Below are 27,724 nucleotides of genomic sequence, written 5' to 3'. Positions count from 1 at the left end.
ACTCATCGCTATGGATCAAAGCATTTTGTGAGTTTAGCTGAGGAGACAAACAAAATGAATTATCCTGATAAAAATTAAAAGACAATAAGAAAAGAAAATAAAGAAGGGGGAGAGCTGCATTTCCGTCTAAGTCTTCATTTGGTTTCAACTCAGGAAAGAATCCACTGCCTTAGAGTTTTCAAAAGGAACCACGACATTTGCACGACAGCCACATTGCTCATGTGTCAGTTGGAAGGTGGGGATGGAGGGTTGTTTGGTTTTAGAGAGAAAGAAAAGGAGCTTCTAGTGTAACTCTGGGGCTAAAAATCTCAGTATGAATCACACCACCAAAGGGCTCATTTCAGGGGTCACTAAAACGCCAGCACTCCTGTCAGACAGCATTTTTGCATCTACTAAGCTAATTTTCACATAAATACTAATGTTCAAAGCACAGATTTCTCAGAAGCTGTACTCCGATGGCTGATGACCCAGAGAAAAGCAAATGGGTCTCAGGCAGAAGGAGTTATATTTAGCTCCACTACTTCCTCAAAGCCACAAGGAGACAGTTCAGAAAGCCCTGGCCCTTCTGGCATAGTCCCGTTGGCCTGATATGATCGGAAAGCTCAAAGGGACTAAGGAACAGGTGGGTTCGGGGCAGCCACATTCTGATTCCTCACAGATGGCTTCGGTGGCTCCGTGAAGTGTCATCAGCACTTCCCATTACACTGTCCATGCCCATAGGGCTCCTGTCACCGGAACACAGGACCTTCCCTTGTGCTCTGGGACTTCCACAGGCCCGTGAGGGGGCTGGATTCAATCAGGCACCAGATGCTGGGAATGGCCCCCCCCCCCCCCCATCTCAAAGGCATTAGAGCAAGGTCACCTGGGTCTTCTCCTTTACCTGTGCTGAGGTAAGAGCAGGGGACTCTTCCAACCACATTAGACACATCAGACACTGAGCCTTTGAACTGGGTGGTCTAGAGTCTAGAGGGATACGACTTTGCAACATTTTGGGTTAACAGTTTTTGGACCTTTGGCTTTTCTGATGATAATCATTCCTGCTAACCATCTACCCACTGACCCATATACCCAACACTTATTTGTTTGCTGAAAATAGTCTCACTGGATTCAGTAACGAAAAGGAGTAAATGACAGCAGAGAAAGACAGTTTGCTTGGTGGAGCCTGGAGAAGCTCCAGAGTGTCAATGGGGGCCCTCGCTCCGTGGTGTGATGGGCTGCCTGGAACGTGTGTGGCTGACACCAGCCGTGAGATAGAGGTCTGAGTATCCAAGGTCGACAGTGCCACAAGCACACAGGCCCTGTGGTTGGGGAGTGGGAGGGTGACTGCTTCTATAGATACAAAGATCCCACCTTTGTCTTTAATTATTTGCTGAAAAGAGCCCAACTACCACATGAAGACCAAGTGTTGGGGTGATGCAGAGAAAGACACCAACATGTAAATGGAAGACTTATTTGGTTACTCGAAGGGCTTTTTCTTTTGGATTCTGGCGAATTTCTCTTTTCTGTTTAAAGAGAAAAAGCCTCCAACTTTAACTTTTTTTTTTTTTGGCTCTCCAGTTTTCCTGAGGTGGAGAGAATTAAAAAGTCTGAGCAGAAAGGAGGGAACGACTGGCCACTGCTGGAACTATACGGTGAGGCTAGTTAGACACCCTGTGGGTTCCTAGGTGACTTCCACACAGGAGCCATGTAGACCTCCTCAGTATAACCTCCAGGGCAACTGAGCAGGACAGGGGAGCAGATACTTGATCATAGCCATTCATGAGTCAGGGGAAAATGAAGAATATGGGTCTAAACCCATAACCTGTTGTGTATTTGTGTTTTCTAATTGCTTAAGAATGAAGATGGTGATGGGAAGATGCACGGTTAACATGTAGCTAACAATTAAGTTAATGATATAATTCTGTAAGAGGGTAAGTAAAAGAAGAATCAAGCCTAGAGACAAATAATTACTTTCTTATGTTTTTCTTGTATAAAAGTGCAAGGGCCAGGCCTAGGATAAAGTGAGCAAGGTACCTGCCCTGGGAGCAAAATAAAGAGATGCCAGAAGGCTTGGTAATTGGGATTAAAAAAATAGCATTAATATATTATTTCTTTTGATTACTGAGGATTTTTTGGGTGCCTTTAAATGATGCACCCCAGGAGAATGCCTCACTTGCTTCCCTCTGGCCCCCCAGCCAAGTAAAAATATATCAACTAAAGATGTTAAATGACCAGGGGATGCCAGTTATATAATTACAGGAAACCAACTAACAGACTCAAAAAAGTCTTCAAATTATAGCCATTAAAAATAATAGTGCAGCAGAACTTAATAATCCTAAAAGATGTTCATGTTAAAGTCAAGGGAAACATGCAAGTTGCAAAACACTAGGTGGAAATACGAATCTGCTTCTCCTGCTTCCATTGTTGCCTTCTACAATCCATCCTCTATGTAGCAATCTTTTGTGATCTTTTTTCCCTCCAAGTTTCTCCTAGTCTTAGTGTAGTTTACTATTATATGCAGAATAAATTTAGACTCTACAGCTGTCCCTGTTCTGGCTCCTGCCTATCCTCTGGCCTCCTCTTCTATGGCTCTCCCTTCCACATCTCTTTCCCCTTAGCCAGATGGGCCTCCACACAAGCTTCTCCCTTTGCTTGAAAGGCTTCCCCCCTCCAATACCCACATAGCTGGGTTGTTCCTAAGATTCAAGTCACAGCTCAAATGTCACCTGCTCTTAACTGACTACAGCCCGGTCACTGTATCATATCAGTCTTGTTTTTTATTTTTTAGATTTTATTTATTTATTTATTTATTTATTTATTTATTTATTTATTTGAGAGAGAGAGAGAGAGAGAAAGAGAGAGAATGAACAGAGGAACAAGCAGAGGGAGAGGGACAAGCAGACTGCACACTGAGCACAGAGCCCAACATGGGGTTCAATCTCATGACCCTGAGATCATGACCTGAGCTGAAGTCAAGAGTCAGATGCTCAACTGACCAGGCCACCCAGATGCCCCTCGTAGCACTCTGTTTTATTTCCTTCATATACCTAATACTCTAAGAAATGGTCTTATTTATTTAGTTACTTATTTGTTTACTGTCTACCTCCCTCCATGAGAATGAAAGTTCCACAGGAGCAAAGCCTGTTCTTGACTGTACAACCATGGATACTGAATGACTATAGGTAGATGCTTCTATACATACAGATAGGTTAATGTGCAGAGGTGCATTCACATTAAAAAAAAAAAAAACAAAAAAAAACAAAAAAAAAAAAAAAAAAAGGAAGGACTAGAAGAGCCCAGGACGAAATCCCTGTGCCTTGGATGGGGATACTGAGTTTCTGGATGGTTTTAAGTTTCTTCATTTTGCTCATTTTTATTTTCTACAACACTAATATACTACTTTTGAAATAATGAAAACAAAGTTTTCCCTCTGTTTTAGAGTACGATCACTGTGAGAATGTTGCCTGGGTACAGCTAGCCGGAAATTAGAACCACAAGGCCAGAACTGGAAAAGAATGTAGAGACCATTTGGTCCCTCTCACCTCTCATTTCAGAGGTGAGGAGGTCGAGGCCGAGCCAGGAAATGGCTCATAGTGTAGAACACGTAACAATTAGTCTGGTGTTCTTCTCACTGCACCAGTGGTTCTCAAACTTAACACACATGAGAATTATCTGGAAAGGCTTGCAAATACAGACTGCGGGGTCTGGGGAAGGGCCTGAGAACCTGCATTTCTGACAAGATCCTGAATGATTTCAAAGCTGCTGGTCTGGGTCCATACTTTGAGAACCACTAGGCTATGCCATGTTGCCTTTCATGACTCCCTCAGAAAGGTCTTACTCTTTTTGTAGGAATAGTAGTGATTAAAACAATACCTTCAATCAAAAAATTAATTTTTAAAACCCCATCTTTTAGGCTCACTCCCCAGAGTTCCTAATGCAAAGAAGGAATGGAGACAAGGATTAACAATTCTGAGAGCCTACTCTATACCAGGCATTGTCCTAGATGGATCTCCATTTTGTTTGTTTAATCTGTTTTCCCGCCAGAAACCTAAGCTACTCAGAGGGATGAAGAAACTTGTCTGAGAGCAAACAGCTAGGGAATGATGGAGACAGATTTCAAATTCATGTCTATCTGACTATATAAAGTCCATGCTCCTTCCCCAACCTTCAGAAAAGAAGGAAAAGCTGTCACTGGTGGCATTCAATGTGGCAAATCAATGTCTCCCAATGCAGAAACAAACACCCCCAAGAAGTATTAATATAATGTCATGCTCCCAAAGATACTGAAGGTGTGTACAACAATATTAACATCCAACCTTTTCTCTGGGCTTGAAGCCAAGGTTTATTCATTTACATGATATTCAGCAACTTCCAACTCAGACCCTCACAGTCGAGATGATTTGAGTCCATGCCTAGCTCACTGCAAATCATCTGTGAAATAACTGGGAAGGGAGAACTCATCAATCTCAGCTTCTGACAAAAGGAAGAATTCACACATGCTCTGTGGGAATAGAACCAAACAGGCTTTGCAGCTGAACCGAACTGTCCCACTAGTTGAAGAACTCAATTTCAATCCGAAGGCCAAAAGCCAAGTATGAGAATGTGTCATTTACCATTTTAGGTAAAAAGTAACGTAGACATTAATTATCGCTCCCTTTTTATTTATTGATGAGGAAATTAATGAGAACAAAATCTACGTGACAAGGTCACATGTACCTACAAACACCCACATAGCCAATGAGTCACAATTTGTCCTATTATTGTGGTCACACTCAATCCACGTTTGAGAAAGCTCTGTTGGGCAGCCTGGGTGGCTCAGCAGTTTAGAGCTGCCTTCAGCCCAGGGTGTGGTCTGGGAGACCTGGGATCGAGTCCCACATTGGGCTCCTTGCTGCATGGAGCCTGCTTCTCCCTCTGCCTGTGTCTGTGCCTCTCTCTTTCTCTCTCTCTCTCTGTATCTCATGAATAAATAAATCTTAAAAAAAAAATAAAGCTCTGTTAATATTATAATGGTAAAGGGCCTTGATGACATTCTTTAACATTACAGTTTTGGCCCAAATTCCAAGTGAAGTACAAGGTTAAATATTAGTGAGTTATTTCAGGAGCAGCAGCAGCAGCAACAAAAAAGGTGGTTTTCTTCATCTTTCTCTCTGTATTTCTTATTTCACTTCATGATTTTCCCCCTTATGTTTTATTCCAGATCCTTGAAACAGCTGTGTAAATAGGTTTGAAATAGGTATGAAAATAAAAGGAAATACTTGTGTAATTCTGGCTATAGAATCAGAAGAATAAGGGCTTTGACCAAGATGGTGCCCAAGATGAGTTCCTTCCTGTGCTGTTCCCAAGGATCCTTTGGCGCCTCTTCCTTCAGGAGCTCATTTTCTACCTGTGGTGAGTGAAACGTCTGTACATTTTGGCTAGCAAAGCTGGCCAGTGGAGACCTTGAAAGAAAGGTTAAGTGGGAAAGAGGGAATGGGACAGTGGATGTGAAGAAAGGACAAGAGGATCCCAAAGATGGGCCCCGAGAGTGGTTAAAATTTGCTATCAGAGGCAACTTGGCTCTAAACAGTTATGAACATGTTGAAGGTTTGGGGTGACTGTGCACCAATCGGTTACGTGGACCAAATTCACAGCCCCTCATTGCTTAATGTCTGTAAAGATATGGCTCTTTCACTCTCGATAAAATGCGTGGAAGTTTGTTTATAATAGAAAAAAGGAGGTCTGAAAGATCTTGTAGAATGAACCCTGGGTCTCAGAGCCAATGAGCTGTCTCTGCAGTCAGCTTCCGAGCTAGGTCTCTAATGCAAGACACAAGGCCGGACTGTGCAGTATTAAGTGTGAGCAAGCTGTCTTTTCATTCCCGACTCTCGCCCTTTATGAGCAGTTTGGAAAATGGCCATCTTGCCTTCCCCAGAGGAATGATGCTGCTGCAGCTGCAAGTGCAGTTTCTGCAGCCATTATCCCGCGGTTAAATATTTGCTTTTAAATATTACTGGCCTAGCAGAAAGAGAGGTCTCGTGTCTCCCTCTCTCTCTCCCTGTCTCCCTCTTGCTCTCTCTCTGTCACAGACACACACACACTCACACACATGCAGCAAGTGACAAAGCTCCGTGTCTGCATTTAGCATTAGCACCATACCTGTGTCCCAGCAGGGATTTAAGAAAAGGCATTCCCTAATTTCTACCCAAATGGACATTTATTCCATAAGCTGCAAATATATTTTGGCAGTGTGTGGCCGCTGTTGATTCTCACAGATTTCACAGTGGCCTTCAGCCTGGGGTAGTTCATGCAGAAGACAAAAGAATAGCTACTTGGCAGATAATACTCTTCAGGCCTTAGGGAGGGCACTCAGCTGGAAAGATCTGTTTTCGTTGGAGATCGGAAGTGCTTTTCCAGCAATTATTTGATCTTTCCTGGGAACTCGTACTTTTGAAAATCTCCCAGCCTGGTGGGAGCACATGGACTTCTATTCTGGTCTCAGCATTATCACTAACCAGACGTGTGACTTTGGGTAAATCATCTGGCCTTTACTTCACCTCAGTTTTTCTCATTTGCCTGCTGGCATAACGGTCCCTTCTTTGCTTAATTCATGGGGTTTTTGTGAAGATAAAACAAGGTGGTGTATGTGAAGGTATTTGGAAAATATAAAAAAGCTAATTTATCGTTAGGTGGTATTTGTATTGGGCTTCGCATTTTTTTCCTACCCTGGTTTACATGACATTGGTACGTTCTGGTTTTCTTCCTCCAAACTAGGTAGGAATTCCTTCACGTAGAGGACGGGGTAGTAAGTACAACTCAGGCAGAGATCACCATCAGAGTCTTGTTAATACTTAGAAAAGGAAAGTAAAAAATGCAGGACCAGAACACTGTGCCAATGCCCCAGAAAGTCTGCTTTTGCTAGGGACACGCAACGTTCTCGTCCTACTGGCCTCCTCGTCAGGGGTCCATACTAAGAAGGCTACTGCTGCAGGGCTGAATGAAGGAAGGAATGAATCCAAACACCCAACCACCCTCCTTTTATTGGCCAATAGCGTGTATCTAGCAACATGCACAGAATAGAAAGATGCAAAACGCTAGTCCCCTTGCTGAGGAGAGACCAGCCAACCTAAGGCAGACGTGCAAAGTATTTGTCCGCTCTAACGTGGTTAAGTGTGTTCTCCAGAGAAATACACATGTGCTCTGGGAGCTTGAGCATGTGGGTCATCCCTACCTTGAGGAGGCTGGGACAGGTTCTCAGAGCACAGGCATGTGAGCTGGGCCCGCAGGAAGGACCGGTGAGGGACGGGCTGAACTAGATGTTCTCCAGCTCTTACAAACGCAGAGTCTAGAAGGAACATCTCAGAGAGCAGCCTTGTTTGGTGTGATGAAAGCCAAAGAGTGGAGATGGGCAACTAGAAAGCTGGGCAGGGGCCTAAATGTGAAAGCAGGAGCAGGCCATCAAAGCTTCTGAGCAAGGATTACACAACAGATCGGTATTTCAGAAAGATTACTTAACAGCAGGGAGGACAGACTGGAGGGACAGGGTGGGGGGTAGGAAACAGATTTAAAATCTAATGTAAACATCTGCGTTTCACAACACTGGACACTTTATTGGTGTAAGAGCAATCCTCCAAATTCTAAATTAATAGAGCCAATCTCAAATTTGGGAAATGAATAGTCAACGCCTTCCAGAAACTATTCTTCAAGTAATAAATTTCCCTTGCACAACTTAGAAAACACTGATTTCGCATATAATCTGGAACAATCATTGTGAAAAGGGAGTCATTCTATGCTTCTGAAATGTGGCTGACCATTTGTAAACTGTGGCACCAGGAAGGGTCCCAAAGAAATAGGAAACTGCTGCCCTACTATGTACCTGGGATATAAAGAGGGTGATGAACAGCTACCTGGGAGCTCGCTTTGGAGAAAATATAGATCTCAGAAATGAAAAGAGAATTTCTCATAATTGGGGGAGGGCTAGCAAGGATTATGGACTTTTTAGTTACCTTTCTTTCCTTTTTTTTTTTTTTAAGAGAGAGAGAACGTGTGTGCATGGTTGGGTGGGGGGAATGGAAGGGGAGGAGCAGAGGGAGAGAGAAAAGAGATTCCCAAGCAGATGCCATGCTCCATGCTGAGCCCAGTGCAGGGCTTGATCCCGTGACCCTGAGATGACAACCTGAGCCAAAACCAAGAATCCGAGGCTTCACAGGCTGTGCCTCACAGGCACCCCAGTTTCTTTCTAGTCTAGGTATAACTCACACATGGCACAATGTATGGATTTCAAGTGCACAGTTCAATGAATTCTGACAAATGTGCCTGTGTAACCTAAACCCCTCTCAACGTAGAGAACATTTTCATCACCCTAGAAAGATCCATAAGTGCCCCTTGCCATCAGACCCATGCAAAAACAATCCCCATTGTGATTTCTACCACATAGATGAGTTTTGTCTGGCGTGGAACTCCATATAAATGCAGTCCTACAGTGAGTACTTTCTCTATTTACTTATTTTTGCCATTTATCCACAATAAAATGCCTTTCACTAGTTTATCATTGCTGAGCAGTACAGTAGTTTTTATTGCTTTATTCGCTACAGTAGTTTTCATTACTGAGCCATACTCCATGGTGTGAATATAACATTACTTGGCATGTTCTGAACAGCCCTCCCTTTTGCTGGGGTGTGCAAGTGCTTAACCAAGGCAAAGCAAAAAAGAAAGGCACAGTGTGTAAGGTCAGGTGAAGTGGCGCTGACCTCCTGAGCCAGTTTAGTCTTTGGGACCTTGAACTATGGGCTAAGACTTCAAGAAAATCAAGAAAACCAAGAGAGAGACCACCCTTTGTATTCTCTTACTGCTGGATGTCTGGGTCATAGAAACAGATGAGAAATGGTCCCCAAAAGGGAGAAGCCAACTTGCTGAGAATTCAGGTACTCGGGATGAATGGTTAGACGAATGATTTAGGTAACCAAAGCATTCCTTCAGAACGGTATGTCCATGGAGTCTTGGACATAGCCTAGGAGTCTATGTTGTTCCCGCCACAAGGGGCACTTCAGTAAGGGTCTGAGGGAGGTCAGCGGAGAGAGGGAGTGATTCAGAAATCCTCTTAGGGCTCCCCGTTTCCAACAGGAGGAGTGCACCCATGTGTGCCAAGCAACTAAGCAGCGAGACTGCGGTTGTGTTCAACTGGGAGACGATATCCGGAGGCTTCAAGGAGCGTCAACGAGCTCCAGCTAAGGGGTTTATTGGGCAGCACAGGCAAACGTCCTTACTCTGTGGAACTGTGTAAAGAAGCATCACAAAAGAATCCAAATGGCATCCAAAACACTTATTCAGTCCTCCTCTGTACATCTGTCACAAGTCCCTATGAAAATCAGATATGAATACTGTTCTGATGACTCCAAACACACCATTTGGGTCGGCTCCTCCCCGCCGTCGCTATACAATGCCTGTCCTTTGAAATGAACTAGTCATTTTGGCTCCAACATTCCCATCCTCACTGAAAGGGATGCTGGTTCACAGTCATGCTGAAGACACACTGGAAACACAAAGCTCTCAGCTCTGGGTGGAGCCTGGTTTGGTTCCAAGAATCATGTGCATAATGTGCTACAAAGAGCTGGCAGGCTCCCTTTCCATTTTTCAGACTAGACACACCTACTTGCTTTCTATTTTGCCTAACCATTTTTTTTGAAGCAACTGCGAAGTAAATAATAACAGTTATCATTTTTGCTGAGCACTATGCGCCAGATACTGTGCTTTGTACTTCATTCTCACGAGCCCTTGAGGTAGGTAGGAGCTCTTCTTCCTCCTGCTTGGATGGTGAGGGAAATAAGACATAGCCACAGCTTCTACAGTCATTCATTACTATTCCATGTGTTGCCTTTGCCTGTCTGCTTGGCAGTGGGGGTTGGGAGATGTGAAAGATGATGCTGAACAAACAGAAAGCAAAATGATCCTCTTCTTTGATCTCCAACCAACCCCCCTTACATATTTTAACATTAAATTTTGTAATTAGGTCAAAGTGAGAGATATCACTGTGGAGAGCTACAGCTAAAGTTTAACAATTATTTCTTAGAAGATCGTTAATTAGGCTGACTCGGGGTACAGGCTTCGGAATACATATTCATTCTGATGGCAGTTACAGCACAAGACATCTCATAAATAAAAGCCACTTAGAGCATTATCCACAGGAAACAGCTGCAGCTGGTAAGGGAACTTCTGACATTAAGGAAATGCAGAACTTCATGGAATTAGAGGAAGGCAGGAATCATATATCACACAGTAACACTATCTTAGCAAGAGCCGGACTATGTTTTCAGTAGATACACTCATTTTACAGCAGTTTGTGCTTGCTTACTTCTCTTGGGTTTTCAGGAGACAAGCTTGGCATGTTAAGAGCAAAAATTCAAAAGAAATGTGAAATCGACTCAGGGATATTTAGAATTTCAAAGGCTAGGAGCCTGGGGTTTGGTGCAAAGCTTAGGTCTGGTCAGCTGTAGGGACCTGAGCTGCCCAACGTGGTACGTGATCTCTAACTGCATGTGATTGGTCCATACTGAGATGTGATGTAAGTACAAAGTACATAGCCAGATTTCCAAGACTTAGTATGAAGACAAGGATGTAAAGTATGTCATTAATAAATTTTAAATTATTGACTGCATAATGAAATGATAATATTTTGGCTATGTCATCCTAAATAAAATGTATTATTACAATTTTATTGTGTTTCTTTTTGCTTTTTCATCATGGCTACTAGAAACTTTAAAATTACCTGTGTTACCTGCTTTTGCGATTTGCATTATAGACCTATTGACAGCACTGGTTAATGTATTCAGTAATTGAAAGGATTAACCCAAGTTAAAAATATGATGCATTTGATTAAAAGTGGTAAACCATCTGCATTGAAATATGTTCCCTAATAGGTGAGTAGGATAATTTAAAAAGCAAACATGTGCACTGCTGTTCTGCTGACCCACTGGTGACCTCAGATAAGCCACTCATTCTCCCTGGGCCTCGCCTCTACAATGGTTGATCTAGATAAGCTTTTTTTTTTTTTTTTTTTTTTAAGGTGGGGGTTCCAGAGTTAGAGGGAGAGGGAGAGAGAATCTTGAGCAGGCTCCATGCCCAGTGTAGAGCCTGGTGCGGAGCCCGATGCAGGGTTCGATCTCACGATCCCGAGGTTGTGACCTGAGTGGAAATCAAGAGTCGGATGCTTAACCTACTGAGCCATTCAGTGCCCCTGATCCAGATAATCTTGAATATTTCTTCTAGTGCTCATATTTTATATCTGTGGCAAATTCCTAAGGGTTGTTAACTCATGGGTGAAGGTAAATAATAGTAATAATAAAAAAACCCCAAATATTTGCAGCTCTAATGTTGACTGCTGATCTTTCACATGTGACACATCTTTGTCTTTTTCTGGAGCAACAGCTAAAATGTAATGGTGATAATAATCATGTTTATAACAGACAGACTGGGCTACCCGAAAGGAAGGATGATGCCATTTGCCTGTGTACCCAAATAAGTGGGTTTTATATGACAAGACTATATTCCTAATATGGAAGAATTTAAGAGCTCCTTAACTCAACAGACACCGAAAGGCAAACCCAAAACGTTATAAAATATCCCAGGAGAGGGCAAAGAGAACCAGTTATTCCTTTTAGTTCAGGTTCTGCCCTGTTTCTTTTTATTTTCAAAGCATCTAATCATCTGTCGGAAGCTATTCTGTATCTCTCAGGAAAATTATACACTTTTTAAGATGTTTCTAGAGTTTTTCCTTAAAAGGTAAAAAAAAATTCAGTTTAAATAACTCAATTATAACAAGGTAAAGTTTCAGCACAATGCAAGACAACATTCGTGACCCTGTGAATATTTTAAGCAAATGTTCAAAAATCTATGTGTGGAAACAAATTTGGAATTAAGAGACTGTAGGAATAAATGTCTGTGCGTAGGGATGGAAATCTTGCTTATTGTGAAGACCTCCAGAAATACTGCATGATTTTCCCTGGAAAGAATCCTAGAATTTACATCCCCTTTTCTGTATGATTCCCTGTTATATCTAATTTAAATCTGAGACCTTTAACTTCTGAACATGTAGTGACAAGCGATACTTGCCCATTTTGAAGCAGTTCTTGCCTTTATGTAGAGGACTCTAGATTCCTTCCATTATGACTTTCTCTAACATGACCCTAATGTCACTAATACTGATGAATCTTGCCTGTACTAGAGGTAACCCAATAAATACTTGGTAAGAAAAAGAATGTTAGACATGCAGGCTCTTCCCCTCCTTTCTTTTTTTGTCTATCCATAACCATGTTGCTATAAGTCATGCCTTTTTTTTTTCTTTTAAATTAACATTGAAGGAAAATTGGAAATTTTGACTGAATTGTTAAAATAAATGGCCTAGGCTTCAGCCATTCTGGACTTGCGGGGGGGGGTGCTTATTTTAAAAAGCAAGAAAGAGGCTCCAACATCACAGAACAACAAAAGGACAGCTTGGCCACCTTCACTTTTGAAACTGGTGGAGTGGGAGTTGGTCAACCCATGAATGAGAGCAAGTCCCGGTGGGTCTATTGTGCAAGATAACAATTTGACGTGAAAACGGAAAAAATGACCCTGCATTTCTTTTCCTTTGCCACTATCTACAGAACCACATTTGAAAAAGCACTAAGAGAAGCAGATTAAAAAGAATAGCTTCTGGCTGGCTTTTCCTCGGCATTTTATACTTTCATTCCTTTGTTCTTTTCTCGTTCAACCTCATTCCCAATTATTGCACTGTTTTGGGGGGCACTGGGGACAGGACGTCTGGGAAACATAACACATATTAGTCCATCTGTTTTCTCTGTGAGTTCTTTTCAGCATCTTTGCGTGGCAACAGGAAGGATGTGGGCTCCCTTTCAGATTCAAATGAGGCTAATCAGCCCTACCTCAGGTTGACAACATCATGCCTTTGTTACACTGCAGCCTGAGAAAGCCAGAACCACCACCTCTCTCAGCCACCTCTCTCGTGGGTAACCATTTCATCCCTGGGCTTAAATTCTTATTTTTAACATCAGATTCCTAGCCCACTCCTCACTCAAAATAAGACCAAAAAACAAACAAAAAACTGCTGACACAGTATGATCCAAGTGCATTCTTCTGTTAAGAGAATTCTGATTTTTTAGAGTTGGTAAGACCAATGTTTCCAATGTTTTTGCAGATGTTTTAAGCTGTGTGGCACAAAGATTCCAAAGTGGCATAAATTATTTAGGAAGTTCAAAGAATGTGGTAAGAAAAGCCCACCGTGCCTTTTCCCCAAGTATTTATTTCTAAATGTGCAAAATCAAGAGGTATTACAATTAAATATGGGACTTCTGTCTAATTCTTAAAACTGGATGTTTAATGACTAATACTTCCACAAAAAGATCAAAGCAAAACCAGGGGATAGAATGTGGTACAGTGTTGGGCAAACATCTTATCACTGAATTTGGAAACCGATTCTATTATCAAATCTATTACTCAAAACCTTGTGATCTTGACAAGTTATCTCTTGAATTTCAACACCATCCATCCACGCATTCAACCAACCAGCCAACCAACCTGTCCCATCTACTAGGCACCTGGCCCTTTGTGAACTAAAAAGATGAATAAGCTATCGTCCCAGCACTGGAGCGGCTTTTGATAAAACAAGTATACAGACAGTCCTATATGACTCTCACTTGGAAGTTACAAGTGCTACCAGGAGCTCAGTAGAGGAACAAATCACTTTCAATGGAGGGATCAGTCAAGACTTCATTAAGGAGAAGCATTTAGGTTATTGCTTGAGAGAGGAGCAAGATTTCTAAATTTAGAAATGGATTGGAACATTCCCCACCTCAGAACACGGGCAGCAAGCATGGCATCAGGGAATCAGGGAGGCAGAGGAGACATTCAAGGAAGAGTCATGACTCCACTAGGTGGTGTTAATTCTGAGGAATCGGGAGGTGGCTCTGAGCAGACTGCCAGCCAAGGGAGCAGGACAGGACCTATTTTGGAGTGTGGAAGGAGGACCCTGAAGGGCTCTGAGCGAGTGACTTGGTCTGCTAGCTCTAGGCAGAATGGCTCAGCAAAGGGAGAACCCAGAAGAAGGGTACACAGCTAAGAAGCAGTTTTGGTGAACCAAGCCAGGATTGATTAATTAATATTGATTTAGGAAGGTGGTGGGGAGGGTGGGGTAGAGGGGCATACAGGGTTGCAAAGGGCAGAATGGCGCTGGGGGGGTCTTAGTTTATCTCTAACGTTCTAGCTGACACGTTCTAGTACTTAATAGTTCAGCACACATGAAGAAAATTGTTAAACCAAATGCCCACAAAAACAGGGGTGAAAATAGCTTTGGATAAAATTCAGTCCCATTTCCATATCTGAAATCTCAACATTAATTGGTCTTATTAAAATAGATTGGTCTTATGGAAAAAGTATCAAGGAGTGCTAGAGAGAAAAGCCTAATTTGGGTAATCCCGTTAAAGTGTTTCAGCATTTGGTTTCATATAGGATAGGGATGGTTAACCGACTTTCAGTTTTGAAAGAGATCAGAGAAATGTGGTTCTACGTGCGCTTCAGCAATGCATCATCCAAAAAGGCTTCTCATATTCCCTTGGGAGACAGGAAACTATGGCCTGGATACCAGGGCAATGCAATGAATGATAATATCTAAATGGGGCTGATCAGTGAGTTCATGTTCACTTAGAAGGTGGCCTCTAGTGGGCATAAAACAGGGCTCTGAGCTCGCCAACAACTTTGCCAACATCTTACATGAAGACATGGAAAATTTGCTTGGTAAAATATTCAGATGAGACAAACTTTTGGAGGAATCAGAAATGTTAACAAGTGACAACCTCAGGACACAAAAATATCTTGCTAGCCTAGGGTACTAAGGCCAGAATGGAGATGGTAAAATTAGTGAGGAAAATTTGAGGGCCTGCCTGAAAAAAAAATGTTATGTAAGTACAGGAAGGTGGATGTGTGGGTTTGAGCAGCAGCACGTGTGAAAAAGATTGGGGGGGTGGGTGTTAGTTGAGTAATTTCAATTTGAGTCAATTGTTTGACATGGCTGCAGGAAAGCCGGTGTGATCTAACGCAGTTTGCTGAAAATAGCATTAGGTCTGGCCTCACTTTAGGTAAGTCTCAGAAACACTTAGAAACCTGGGAGCTTTTGACATAAATATGTTGGGTAAAAATTACTTACCAAACCTAGCTGGTCTTAACCAAGAGAAGAGGTTTTGCTGGTTATCATGGAGGTCTTCCCTTTAGTTAGGCTGAGCGAAGGAGGTTAATCACAATGAAGGAGTAGTCACACTAGAGGTTCTATTTACCTATTCTTAGCAAATCTGAATTTTGAGTCTTTAAATTGCAACGATAATGAAATTTGAGGCACCAAGAGATAGAGACAATTTATTTTTTAATTTTTTAATTTTTTTTTTTTAGATAGAGACAATTTAAAAGGGCAATGTTGTCTCTCTGTTCCGCATTAAGTAAATCCTAAACATTTTCCTAAGTAATTAAGATATTACTTGCATTTTATCTGCTTGAAGATGGGACTCCTTAACTGTCTGAATAGTTCTGGGCCTTAAGCTGAGGTTTCCCTTCTTGATGGTAGGAGAGGATCCTGAGGGAAAGGGGGTGGAGTGCCCGTGATTTACAGCTGACTCCCTGCAAACACAATAGGGTACTATTCCCATGGGAGGATGAGACCTTCTGACACCTCTTACCATTCCCTCAGTGTATAAATTGTGAATTCTGCAACTTCCAAACATAACATTTACCTTTATGTCAGCAAATGAAAGGCAAGATTTTCCCTATTATCTATTAGAAACATAGAAAGCAAGCCAGCAAAATTTCTAAAGAAAGTTGGATTTTTTTTTTAATAACAGGAAATTTGTTGCCGTGTATTGTTTTCCTTCCTCCGGTAGCTGCTGCTGATCTTCAGGACAAGGACTGCGTGGATCTTGGTGTATACCTTAAGAATAACAGACTAGAGGCACAGTCTCATCTCAACTGTTTCTCTTAAGAGAGAGTTCTTATATGACGGAGTCAGTGAGTTTTAGCCTCCATATAATGTAATTTTTTGGAGGGGTTCCTTGGTAGTTATCCAATGAGATATTTTAGTCTCTCAAGCCATGACTATATAGAATCTAGAACTCGAGGGAGCCTGGGTGGCTCAGTGATTGAGTGTCTGCCTTTGGCGCAGGGCATGATCCCGGGGTCCTGGGATTGAGTCCCTTATTGGGCTCCCCACAGGGAGCCTACTTCTCTCTCTGCCTATGTCTCTGCCTCTTTCTGTGTATTGCTCATGAATAAAGAAATTCTTTTTTTATTTTTTTGACTTTTTAAAAATGTTTAATTAATTAATTTATTTATGATAGTCACACAGAGAGAGAGAGAGAGAGAGGCAGAGACACAGGCAGAGGGAGAAGCAGGCTCCATGCACTGGGAGCCCGACGTGGGATTCGATCCCGGGTCTCCAGGATCACGCCCTGGGCCAAAGGCAGGCGCCAAACCGCTGCGCCACCCAGGGATCCCTAAATTCTTTTTTTAAAAAAGGAAAGAATCTAGAACTTGTTCAGAAAATAATAGATATCAAAAAGACCTGGAATTATGTTAAGATTATTTTGCTTTAAGTAAAAGAAGACATTTAAGCAATCTAAAAAAACTGATGGGTTGTTACATAGAAGAATTATTTTCTTATGACTTGTTTTAATAATGAGAGCTTCCCAAAGAGGGTAGAGACTGTGTGACAATGGAGCTGTTCTAGCAGAGTTTAGATAAACAGATACTGGTGGAGCTAGATGAACTTTAAGGCTCTTTCGAGCATAGCAGTTCTTTTCTTTTCCTCTGAAATAGCCCACAGTGTTAAATCTAACAAGGTAATCTGAAGGTGACTGCCTTGAACTCAGGGCTTCTGGGAAACTAGATTCATAGTTACTTAGAAGCCAAAGAAGGGAATCCATGTTCTGAGAGAAAGAGGATGGTGTCAGCAAAAGGCTCTTTGATATTCCTCCAGGATTAAAGCAAATTGTCAGAACGGTAAGGATAGAATGACAAACACAGTGAGAGATTTTAACAATACCTCTCTTAATGACTGATGAGTTAAAAAGTACATAAAAGATTTGAACAACATGGTTAAGAGGTTTCATCTAATGTGTGAAGCTCTATCTCCCCAGCACCCATCAGAGAATATCCATTAAAAAAAATATTCACGGAATGTTTTTAAGAAATCGATCACACACCAGGCCATGAACCAAGTCTCAATAAATTTTGTGGAACTGGTTTCATAAAAACAACATTCTCTAATAACAGATTTTTAAAAAGTTAGACTCCTAAACACAATGGTTACTAAAGAACTCTCACTCGTTTGGGAATTTAAAATGACACTGCTAGTACCTCATGAAATCAAAGATGAAACAATTATGGTAATGATAACATTCCAAAATAAAACTGGGCAGATTCCACTAATGGTATACTTAAGGAAAATACTTAAATTTTTATCCTAGAAAGGAAAAGAGATGGAAAACTAATGAGTATCCAATTCAGGATGTAAGAAAGTGAATGAGAATAAATCCAAAGTAAGTGGAAGAAAGGAATAATAAAGGGTAGAAACTAAGAAAATCAGTAAACCAAGACATACTACAGAAGATTAACAAAGCAAAATCTGTTTATTTGAAAAGGCTGATAGGTAAGTCAGCAAAACTGATCAAGAAAAACACAGGGAATATTAAAAAAAATTAGGGGTAAAAGAGAGAATATAACTACAGATCCAGCAGAGAACAAAAAATAAGAATGTACTATGGAACAGCTGTATATCATTAAGTTTGAAAATTTCACTGAAATGAAGAATTTCAGAAAAACACAGTCTTATAACCGTTAAATGAATTGATGTATCGGTTAAAAATCTACTCATCTCTCCATCAAAGAAAACAAAACTAATAAGCAGTAGGTTCAGATAGTTTTAGAGAAAAAAAAGATGCACGCTTTCAGAGATAGAGAATCTTACTATCAAAACCAGACAAGGGTAGTAGGGGAAAGGAAAACTATAGACCAATTTCAGATATAAATACAAATAAAAATCCTAAAAATACGTTAGCAAATGAACCCAACAGTGCATTAAACATATCATGGCTAACTTGGATTTGTACCAATAATGCTAGGACGATTGAACTTAAGAAAGTTGCTGACAGCAATTTCCCCATTATCAGATTAACAGAGAAAAACCCTCGATCTTATCAATGGATGCAGAAACAGCACTGAGTAAAATTCAACACTTATTTGTGATTTAAAAAAAAACAGAAACTCTTATTAGCAAACTAGGATCAGAAGGTAACTCTCTTAACTTAAAAAAGGAGTATTAACCAAATCCCAACAGTAAGCATCATGTTCAATGGCAAAATGCTAGCAGCCTCCCCCCGCTCCCCCCTTTTTTTTTCAGCCTTCCCTTTAAAATTAAGAACAAGTCAAGGAGGTGTGCTCTCTCTATTTTGCTTAACACTGTACTGTGGGTCCTAGGCAGAGGGGTTAAAATAAGAAAGATAAACAAATAAATAAATGTTGCAAAGGGAGAACTAAATCTGATGGTTATTTATGGATGACACTGGTTACACAGACCTAAGAAAAATTACAGATAAATTATTAGAATTGACAAAAGGCCTTAGCAAACTGCTATTAGTTCAATATGAAAAATTCTGCTCCCATGTACCAGCAACAAAGTAATTTTTTTCAAAAAAATACAATACTTATTTTTCTTGACCTTCATTTCCTGCTCTATGATGCATACCTTGTTTGTATGAGCATAGACTGATTAAAAAATAATAAAGAAAAACAGGTAACTAATTACGTTGCAAAATTATGAGATGCCGCGAGCACAATTTCATGGAAGACTTTCAGGATTCCTCTCTATTCTATGGTTCCCACAGAAAAATTCCATTTGAAAAAAAAAATGAGGCGTTGTAGATGGGGGTTACCTTGAACTGTGGTGAATCACACGTATTACTGGAAAAGAAACACAAACAGGAAGCTCCAGGCCTCTGCAAATCAAACTCTGCCTCAAAGGGAAAATAGGCTTGACACCTTCTCTTCCCCACAGCTTACAATAAAGTGAGCAGGAGCCAGCCTTTCAAATGGCATCCCACATCGGGAAGGAGACAGATGTCTTGAAGAGAGAGGCGCTGAGCGAGAGGTAGGTAGGTAGAGAGGGTTAAGAAAGCTCTTCATCTACCTGAATACTGAGGGTTACTCAAAAAAATTTTTTTTTAATTGAAATTTCACTATATCAAGCACAGGATGATATTTAACGTCTAAGAACTACCTGCTACACCTGAGATCCCTAAACTTATTCTATACTTGGGTGTATCCATCAGCACGGGGCTTGGTCTGCTTGCGTTTTCTTAGAGCGGCAAGCTATGGCACATACAATTCTTTTCCACTCAGGGGTTGATTATCATTTTGATAAAATGACAACAAAAAATGAGATAAAACTTTATGAAGAACTTTTTTTGTTCGCTTGAACCTGACTGGGCAATTCACTCAATGAAAACAAGGTTATCTGAAAATGGTATAGTATGACGTTGTTTTTAAAAATGGTTAAAACCCAAGTCTTTCGAAACAACCAAAATAAGCAAAAATAGAGGTTGGTTTCCTATGTGATTAAATAAACTACGGCACATTCCTAGAGTGGGATAGGAGATAGCCCTGGAATCACACTGTAAAATAAACTTATTGACACTACTGACATGATAATATTCATGGTACAGTGCCAAGTTATAAAAATAAGATGTAAAACATTAAGTGCAATTTGAAATCACTTAAAATAACTTCCAAGTTTGGACACTGGACAAAGATACTAACAACATGTGTGATAATTTCTGAGTGATGGAATAATAGTGACTCTTTTTGTCCTTTGTGCTTTTCTGTATTTTTAAGTACTGTACACCGAGGGCGCGTATCAATGTGGATGTTATCGTAAGAAACTCACCATAATGACATTCGTGACAACGCGGATGGACATTACGCTAAATGAAATATGCTAGATACAGAAAGACAAATACCATGTGATTTCACTTGTACGTGGAATCCAAAAACAGAACAAAACAAAACAAAACAAAAATGAATGAATCAACAAAGAAAAAGAGACCGAGCCATAAGTACAGAGAACTGGTGGTTGCCAGAGACGAGGGGTGGGGGGTGGACGGGCAGAATGGGTGAGGGGCAGTGGGAGATACAGGCTCCCAGTTATGGAAAGAATAAGTCACGGGGATAAAAGGTTCAGCACAGGGAATATAGTCAATGGTATGGTGATAGCACCGTGTGGTGAGAGAGACTTGTGGTGCACAGAGAAGCGGAATCACTACGTTGCACACCTGAAAATATGCGACACTGTATGTCAGCTACACTTTGATAATTAATAAACAGCCAGACAGACTGACAATTAAATAAACCTCACTATGATCAAAGTGCCTAGAGCTCACACAGCACAAGCTTCTGGGGCTCTCCAAAAACACTCGAACGCAGTGAGCTTCATGGCAGCGAAAACGACCGACAGAAACAGTGCCTCCTGACAGCCACAGCAGAGGACCTTGACTTCCTCCTGTTCTACTGCCAGGGGGGTAGCAGCTGGGCTGGAGTAGGTCAGGACCCCCAGGAGCCACCGAGAGGGCTCCGTGCCTGTGCCAAGGAGGAGCCTGCTTCCCCCGGCTCTCTCTCGCACCGTGGGCCAGGGGAGGTGCAGAGCCCAGCCTCCGGGGCCTGGGGACAAGGATTCCACGTAACCTCGCTTTCCTGGCCCGCTCCCTTCCTCAGCTCTCCAGCCTGGCTTCCGGGCCTCCCACGGGAGGGCCCCCACGCCTGTGCACCATCTCCCAGTGCCCCGGCACCATTTCCACCCAGGAGGGCACACATGTGCCCGGCCTCAAGCTGATCTTACCCTCCGGAAGCCTTCCTTTTAGCTCCTCGGGCTCACATTGATCTCATAGTGTCTCGGTTCCTTGGCTTATCCCCCACGCTTGATCATGTGGGGGTGGGACAGTCACACCGGTTCACTGTTTCCTGTGCATGGCAGGGTCTCTGAACGGCTGGGGCCGAGGCTTGTGCTGCTGCTTTGATTGTCCCCATGGCCTTCGCCCAGCTCCTAGCACGGGCTCCGACACGGCGGGCTCGACCCTCCAGTCTGTCTGCCTGCTGCTTCCCTCTTTCTGCTTGTCCCACCCGACAGGGCAGAGGATGACAGTTTTCCTGCTCGTTCTTCTCAGCCCCTACCCATGTGGCTTCCTCCAACATCTTCAACTCGCATTTAGCCGCGCTAACGGATGGTGAATCACTAGCGCAGACAATCCCTGGGGGTGCCTGGTCCTCCTGCCTTCTTGCTCCCAGGCACCCCCACCCCGGGGTGCTGCACCCCTGTGCCTGTTCCCATGGAGGATCATGTCTTTTCCAGTTCCTCCCCGGCTCTTCTCCTTGCTTTTCAGGACTCTGGTGGGTTACGCTAGCCATTCATCTCTTCCCCGCTCGTTCAGCATCTGGCTACCGAGTGCCTTCTGCGTGGGGGGCTCTGTTGCTTACACTCACGGATGGAGGGCTCTTTCTCCCACTGGATCAGAAGCTCCCTGATGGCACATGTCATCGGTCAACAACTGTTTAAGTGTCCAGACAATCCAGCAGTGCGCTGGGAAAACGTCTGGAGGACATGAAGCTGAAGCTAGAAGGAGAAAAGGAACGGAGCAGAAGGCTGCCGTAACTCTCCCCTTTGTGGTTTGACTACAGAGATGGTGTAAAGACAACGAAGAGCTCCCGCTCTAGCGGGGCGAGTGGGGCCTTCGTCTCTTTCCGAGTTTAATGCAGACAAAACGGGACCGTGGTGTATGGGAGAGCGCTCTTCAGACGGTAGAACACGTCACCCCTGCGAGGCACCGTCATCCTCCCCACGCGCGTTCTCTGTATCTCGCTGGGGAAAGTTTGATCCCAAACGATAAGCAACGAAGTCACCCCATTTTGCAAGTTCCTGCGACCAGCAGCAAAATACAGCCCGAAAAGAAAGCCGAGAGCCCGACAAAACCCAGATATAAGAGACAAACGAGCAAGAACAGCCACGCGCCCACGGAGGGAGCAAGCCCACACCCCGTTCCTTCCCTCGCTCCCAGCTCAGCCCAGCTCCAGGCTCCGCGCGGCTGCAGGCCGGGGAGGAAGGACGTGCGGGGCCAGCCGCGAGGACAGAAGGTCCACAGGCCAGGCTGCCGGGCCACGTGAACTACGGATTCGATGCCTGGTACGCAAAACTGAGCAGACAACCTGTTGTGGTTTGAGAGCACGCGAAATGGTGACGGAAATCAGTGTCGGGAGGAGGGCAGAGGTCACGCGCGTGGGCAGGGGTGCTGCAGCGGTGGGCTCGTCTGAAGCAGCCTAGGAGCCTCCCCCGGGCAGGGGCCCGGAGGGGGGGAGGCCGCAGTCGCCTTCCTCTGGGCAAATGACCAGAAGCGCAGACACCCACACCCCTCAGTGCGCTGTAACTCGGCCTTGATACCCAAGTGGGCGACCTTAGCTTTTGATTCTGGGGTCATTTTGATCATCTCTCCCCTGCGATCCCTACCTCGAGCTCACCAGTCCCAAGTCTTCACTCTCTCTGGGCTGCCACATGTGTAGGAGTTTCCCCCATGCCCCCCACAGTCGGAAGGAGCCTCCTAAGGAGCAATTAGTGTGATTTATTTATTTTTTTTAAAGTCACAGCATCTTGGAGCAGACAGTCCATTTTTAGATGAGGAGACTTAGGTGGACAGATGCGGAGAGACCAGGTGTGCTCATACCACCAGCTGGTGGCAGGGATGCGAGCCCTCCTCTCATACCTTGCAACGTATCACACAGGAGAGGAAGGGAAACCACTGCTTAGTGACATTAGCTTAGGGACACTGTTAGGCGGCTTCACATACTTTCTATCTGAGCTTGCATCTTCCGACAATCCCATGAGCTAGGCTCAACGAGGTAGGGCACTTTTCCCCATGTCTCCCATCCAGGAATGGTGGAAGTTGGGGGTCCGCATCCAGCATGATCGCAAAGCCCGTTCTTCCTTTTAACCAGGACTGCCTGAACGTTTCCAGATGAAGGAAGCTGATGGATTACTTAACTCAAGAGACGGGTACTTTTTGAGGGCTTTAAATTCTTATAGCCCTCATAAATTCAAAATAGCTTATGTGTTTAGGGTAACGGCAAAAGGAGGGCAGCGTGATGCTATGGACGTCAGTGAGTCACATGGGCCCCAAGGCTCCATCAGAACTTTGGCAGTCAGTGGGAAAGGTGGGTTACTAGAAACTTCTTGGTTTCCTCATGGGACCACAGTTTCACAATTTGTGGGGACTCTGGGGGATCCTGGAGAGATGGCTGTCCTATCTCTAAGCAGCTTCCTCCTCCAGAGCAGGGGAAAGCTGGAAAGGCAGGTTGAGTAATGCCAATGGCAGCCACACTGGGGCCGCCAGGACTCACGGGGCTCTCGGCGGAGTGGGAGGGAGCCCGTGGGCTGTACCTTCAGCAATGAAACGCCCCCAGGGATCCCTTTACCCCTGAGAGAGTAGAGAGCGCTCAGCAGTTGGCGGCCAGGCCAGGTCACCATCGACGCGGGGCCCGTGTCACACAGTAGAGCGGTGTGGGCAGCTCCTGTTTGATGTCGTTTGGTGAAAGCAATCGATTACGTCCTTTCATTCCGCTGTTTGTATGGACGCGGAATGTTCCTTTGGGTAGAGGATGGGATCCCACCGAAGTGGCCAGAACTGGGAAAGGAGAACTGTCCGTCGTTATAACCAGCTCTAGCCTTGCAAGAGCAGCAAGAGCGAGGAGGCTTCCCGAGCTGTCAGCTGACATGTATCCGCCCCCCCTGCCCCCGCTGGGGTGACCCTGTGCCCGAATCAGTTTTCTGAGTTCTCTCGGACCTCGCCCGGTACACCTCCGAGTGATTTCTCTCCCTGGCTTGACGTTTCTTTCTTTCTTTTTAAAGATATTATTTATTTAATCATGAGAAACACACACACACACAGAGAGAGAGAGAGAGAGAGGCAGAGACACAGGCAGAGGGAGAAGCAGGCTCCATGCAGGGAGCCCGACGTGGGACTCGATCCCGGGACCCCAGGATCATGCCCTGGGCTGAAGGTGGCGCTAAACCACTGAGCCACCCGGGCTGCCCTGGCTTGACGTTTCTAAAATCAAAATTCAACCAAGTTTCAAATCCGTCTCTTTGGCTCTTTGGAGCAGACCTGAAGAGGATGGGTAACAAAATAGCTTATGTGTTTTGTCCACTGCTTGATGGGTAAGGCAAAGTCGGCTTCTGTTGAAATTACCCTCCACCAATATTTTACTGTGAAAAACTTCAAATACGCAGCTTTAGTAGTTTTACATTGACTACCTAGTTCTCACATTAACATTATACCATATTTGCTTTATCATATAGTGGATCCATCTAGCCAAACCGTAAAGCTTATCTACACATTTTTTAAAAAATTTATTTTAATGGTCTTTATTCTTCCAAGGTGTAGCTTGGGGGTAAAAGCATGGCTTTAGGACACCTGCGGCAGTGAATCCCTGCTTGAGCACCTACTAGCTGGGGGGCTGCACGTGCGTCTGATTTCCTAGCGCTTCAGTTTCCACAGTCATAGAATGTGGGTAACAATGCCTTGGGGGGCCGTGAGGATTAAATGCAAAATGATGGGGGAAGCGCCTGTAAGGACGTGGAACCAGTTTTTAGTTCAAAAACAAGGCATAAGCAAGGCGTGCTCTCTCTCCTATGAAACAAAACTGCAGAGTCAAAAAATAGTAACAACAGGGGCACTTGGGTGGCTCAGGGTGTGACCCCAGGGTCCTGGGATCGAGTCCGCGTCAGGCTCCCTGCATGGAGCCTACTTCTCCCTCTGCCTGTGTCTCTGCCTCCCTCTCTCTCTCTCTCTCTCTGTCTCTCATGAACAAATAAATAAAATAAAATAAATAGCAATAGTAATCTAGGTACAGACGAAATAAGAATGGGAGGATGTGGATAACTGTTGGAGCTGGGTGAGGGATTCGTGGGGGGGAGTGTACATGAGGCTACACTGTGTATTTTCTATAAATTTGAAAATTTCCATAATGGAACAAAATATTAAAAAATGAATTCATCACTGGATTTTGTTAAGGAAAAAAAAAAGGAATCCTACATTTGAAAAATGTAATCAGAAACCTCTAAGGAAGTAATAAGATAGATGATGACACGGTGGTTAATAGTACAGGTTGAGAGAGGCCCTGGGTCATCTCACCCGCATAGGCGGGAAGGGAAGCAGAAGCAAAGGGCTTAGGTATGTTGTAAATCCCCCCCCCCCCCAGGTGACTTTGGTTCACTACTGGGTGAGAACCTTTATACTGGCAGAAAAGTGTGAAACCACACTTTCCAGCATCTTAATTGTGAGAATAAATACTTTGCATAATGCAGAAGTCGTGCCTCCAGCCAATTTGCAGGCAGATGACAGCTTGAGGAGCCTCTGATTTAGCAGAATAAAAATTATTTGTAACTGAACAGCCTTTCTCTGTAAGCCAGAGGTGGGTTACCAAAGGCCCCGATTAGACTGCCTTCTCCTACATCCCTTCTCAACGGTCTAAACTACTAGAGCTAAGGGCAAGGGGTTCCTTAGCCGCTTTCAGAATCGAGGACCTGGAGAATCCTGGAGAGAAGAAAAAACACCCGTGGACATGTTTAACAGAGAAGTAAAAGGAAAAGGCTTCGTTTCTTTCTTTTACCCCCAAAATGTCACCCTCCTGTTCTTGTACCCTGATTCCTTCCCCTCTGTGCCGTGGTTCCTTTTCTCTTGTTCCCCTTCCCTGGCGGCCAGGGGCCTTGAGGGTCTGCGGGAGGACCTCTGTGTGCAGTGACATGGTGCGTGTGTCTGGGAGCCCTCGCAGTGGCAGCAGAGGCAGGGTCCTGGAGGGGTGGAAGCAGCTGGACCCAACCAGCCCGGCAGGGCTGCTGCAGGTGAGCCACAAAGCCATCCGGGGCCCTGTGGGCCTTCTGCACGAGGGCAGGGAAGAAGAAAGCTGGTCACAGAGCACGCACGGGAGCCCAAATGTGCACATGCTCCCTCAGAGGGGCTGGCAGTATTTTTGTATCCATGCATTACTGACAGGACAGGGTCTCCCCAAAATTCATATCCTGAAGTCCTAACCCCCAGTGTCACTATGTTGGAAGACAGGCCTTTTAAAGAGATAATTAAGGTTCAGTGAAGCCATAGGATAGGGCTCTAGTCCCATCGGTCTGCTGTGCTCACAAGGGATGCATCTGTACAGAGAGACCACGTGAGGACAGTGAGGTGGCCTTCTGCAGGCCTCCTTGCAGAGAACAGAGGCTCCACCAGAAGAGGCCTCTTGGAGCCCCCCGAGAGAGGGACACAGCGTCGGACAAAGAGGTGACTTTTGCAGCCTGAAGGACTGGAAGGAGTGGCATTTGAGACGACCCTTGCAGCAGACTGTAAGAGATGGAAGGAAGGCATCCTGGAGGAGGACAGCGAGGGCCCGAGGCCCCCCGAGGGGCGGTCTGCTCTTGCGGTCGGGCGGGTACGAAGCCTAAGGTCAGCAGAAAGCCAGTTCAGACAGATGCATGCTGAAGGGCCTTGGACGTCGGGGGACAACGTTCAGGCCTTTCTCAGAGGCTGCTGGGAACCCTGGACAGCTTTTATTTATTTATTAAAAAAATTTTTTTTATTGGAGTTCAATTTGCCAACATACAGCAGAACACCCATTGCTCATCCCGCCAAGTGCTCCCCTCGGTGCCCATCACCCCATCACCCCAACCCCCTGCCCACTTCCCCTTCCACTACCCCTTGTTCGTTTCCCAGAGTCAGGTATCTCTCATGTTTTGTCACCCCTGGACAGCTTTTAAACAAGAAGATGGCAAGAATCGATCTGTGTGCTCACAAGGCCAAAGGCACGAGGCCTGACACGGAATAAGCATATAATGGTGCCGGGCATCACCCGAGCACCACATCTCAGCTCCTGCGATTCCGGACTCCCCCCACCCCACCCTGGAAAGTAGGAAGGGGAGAGTCAGGGACCAAGACCCCGCAGCTGGCTTGCAGAGGGGAGCTCGGATCCCTATCACACGCCCAGCGCCACGGAGAGCGGCCTGTCCATTCTGCCATTTAAAACCCTAAACCCGCTTCTTGTGGCTTCATCTACTTTCCCTGCAGCCAGAAGGGCTAGTAATTGGAACGGAGACCGGAATGCACGTTTTGTTTAGGCTCGGGACGTAGGTAGAACGGCCGTGAGAGCTTCCAACGCACCGAGCACCTCTAGAAATGCTACTCGGCCTTCCAAAAGAAGCAATACGCCAGCTGGTCCCCGGCCCGCCTCGTCACCACACAGCGTGACGACCGTTCCTGCTATGTTTGGCGGTATCAGAGTATCCCATAATGGTAACTCGCAGATCAGCTGCAAAATGTGTAGGCAGAGGGGCGCCTGGGGGGCTCAGCGGGGTAGCGCCCCCTTCAGCCCAGGGCGTGACCCCGGGGTCCCAGGATCGAGTCCCGCATCGGGCTCCCTGCTTGGAGCCTGCTTCTCCCTCTGCCGTGTCTCTGCCTCTTTCTCTCTCTGTGTCTCAGGAATAAATAAATAAAATAAAAATCTATGGAAACAACTCGATTGTCAGAGTAGATTGAGCTTTAAAAAAAAAAATGTGTAGGGAGAGCACTTGTCCTGGGCGAGCGGACGCCCTGCACTGACTGTATTTTTTTCAATTCAGTATCAACAGCTGCTCTCAACTACTCTTTGCTCC

At 44.4% G+C, this 27,724-nt stretch overlaps 1 protein-coding gene across 4 annotated transcripts in view; it reads right to left on the bottom strand.

Annotated features, from left to right (window-relative positions):
* The window catches only part of FYN (FYN proto-oncogene, Src family tyrosine kinase), a 211,415-nt gene that overhangs the window by 77,366 nt on the left and 106,325 nt on the right, over window positions 1–27,724 (bottom strand). Inside the window, exon 1 of one of the 4 annotated variants that reach the window (XM_077902736.1) lies at window positions 20,882–20,905. The exons of the other annotated variants lie outside the window; for them this stretch is intronic. The gene's annotated coding sequence lies outside the window, so the exon portion shown is untranslated. Of the gene's footprint in view, window positions 1–20,881; window positions 20,906–27,724 lie in introns of those variants that run through there. 4 annotated transcript variants of the gene reach the window in all.

The sequence above is a fragment of the Canis aureus genome, chromosome 7, assembly GCF_053574225.1.
Source record: "Canis aureus isolate CA01 chromosome 7, VMU_Caureus_v.1.0, whole genome shotgun sequence".
Taxonomy (NCBI): domain Eukaryota; kingdom Metazoa; phylum Chordata; class Mammalia; order Carnivora; family Canidae; genus Canis; species Canis aureus.
This window is presented reverse-complemented; position numbering and strand designations above follow the sequence as displayed.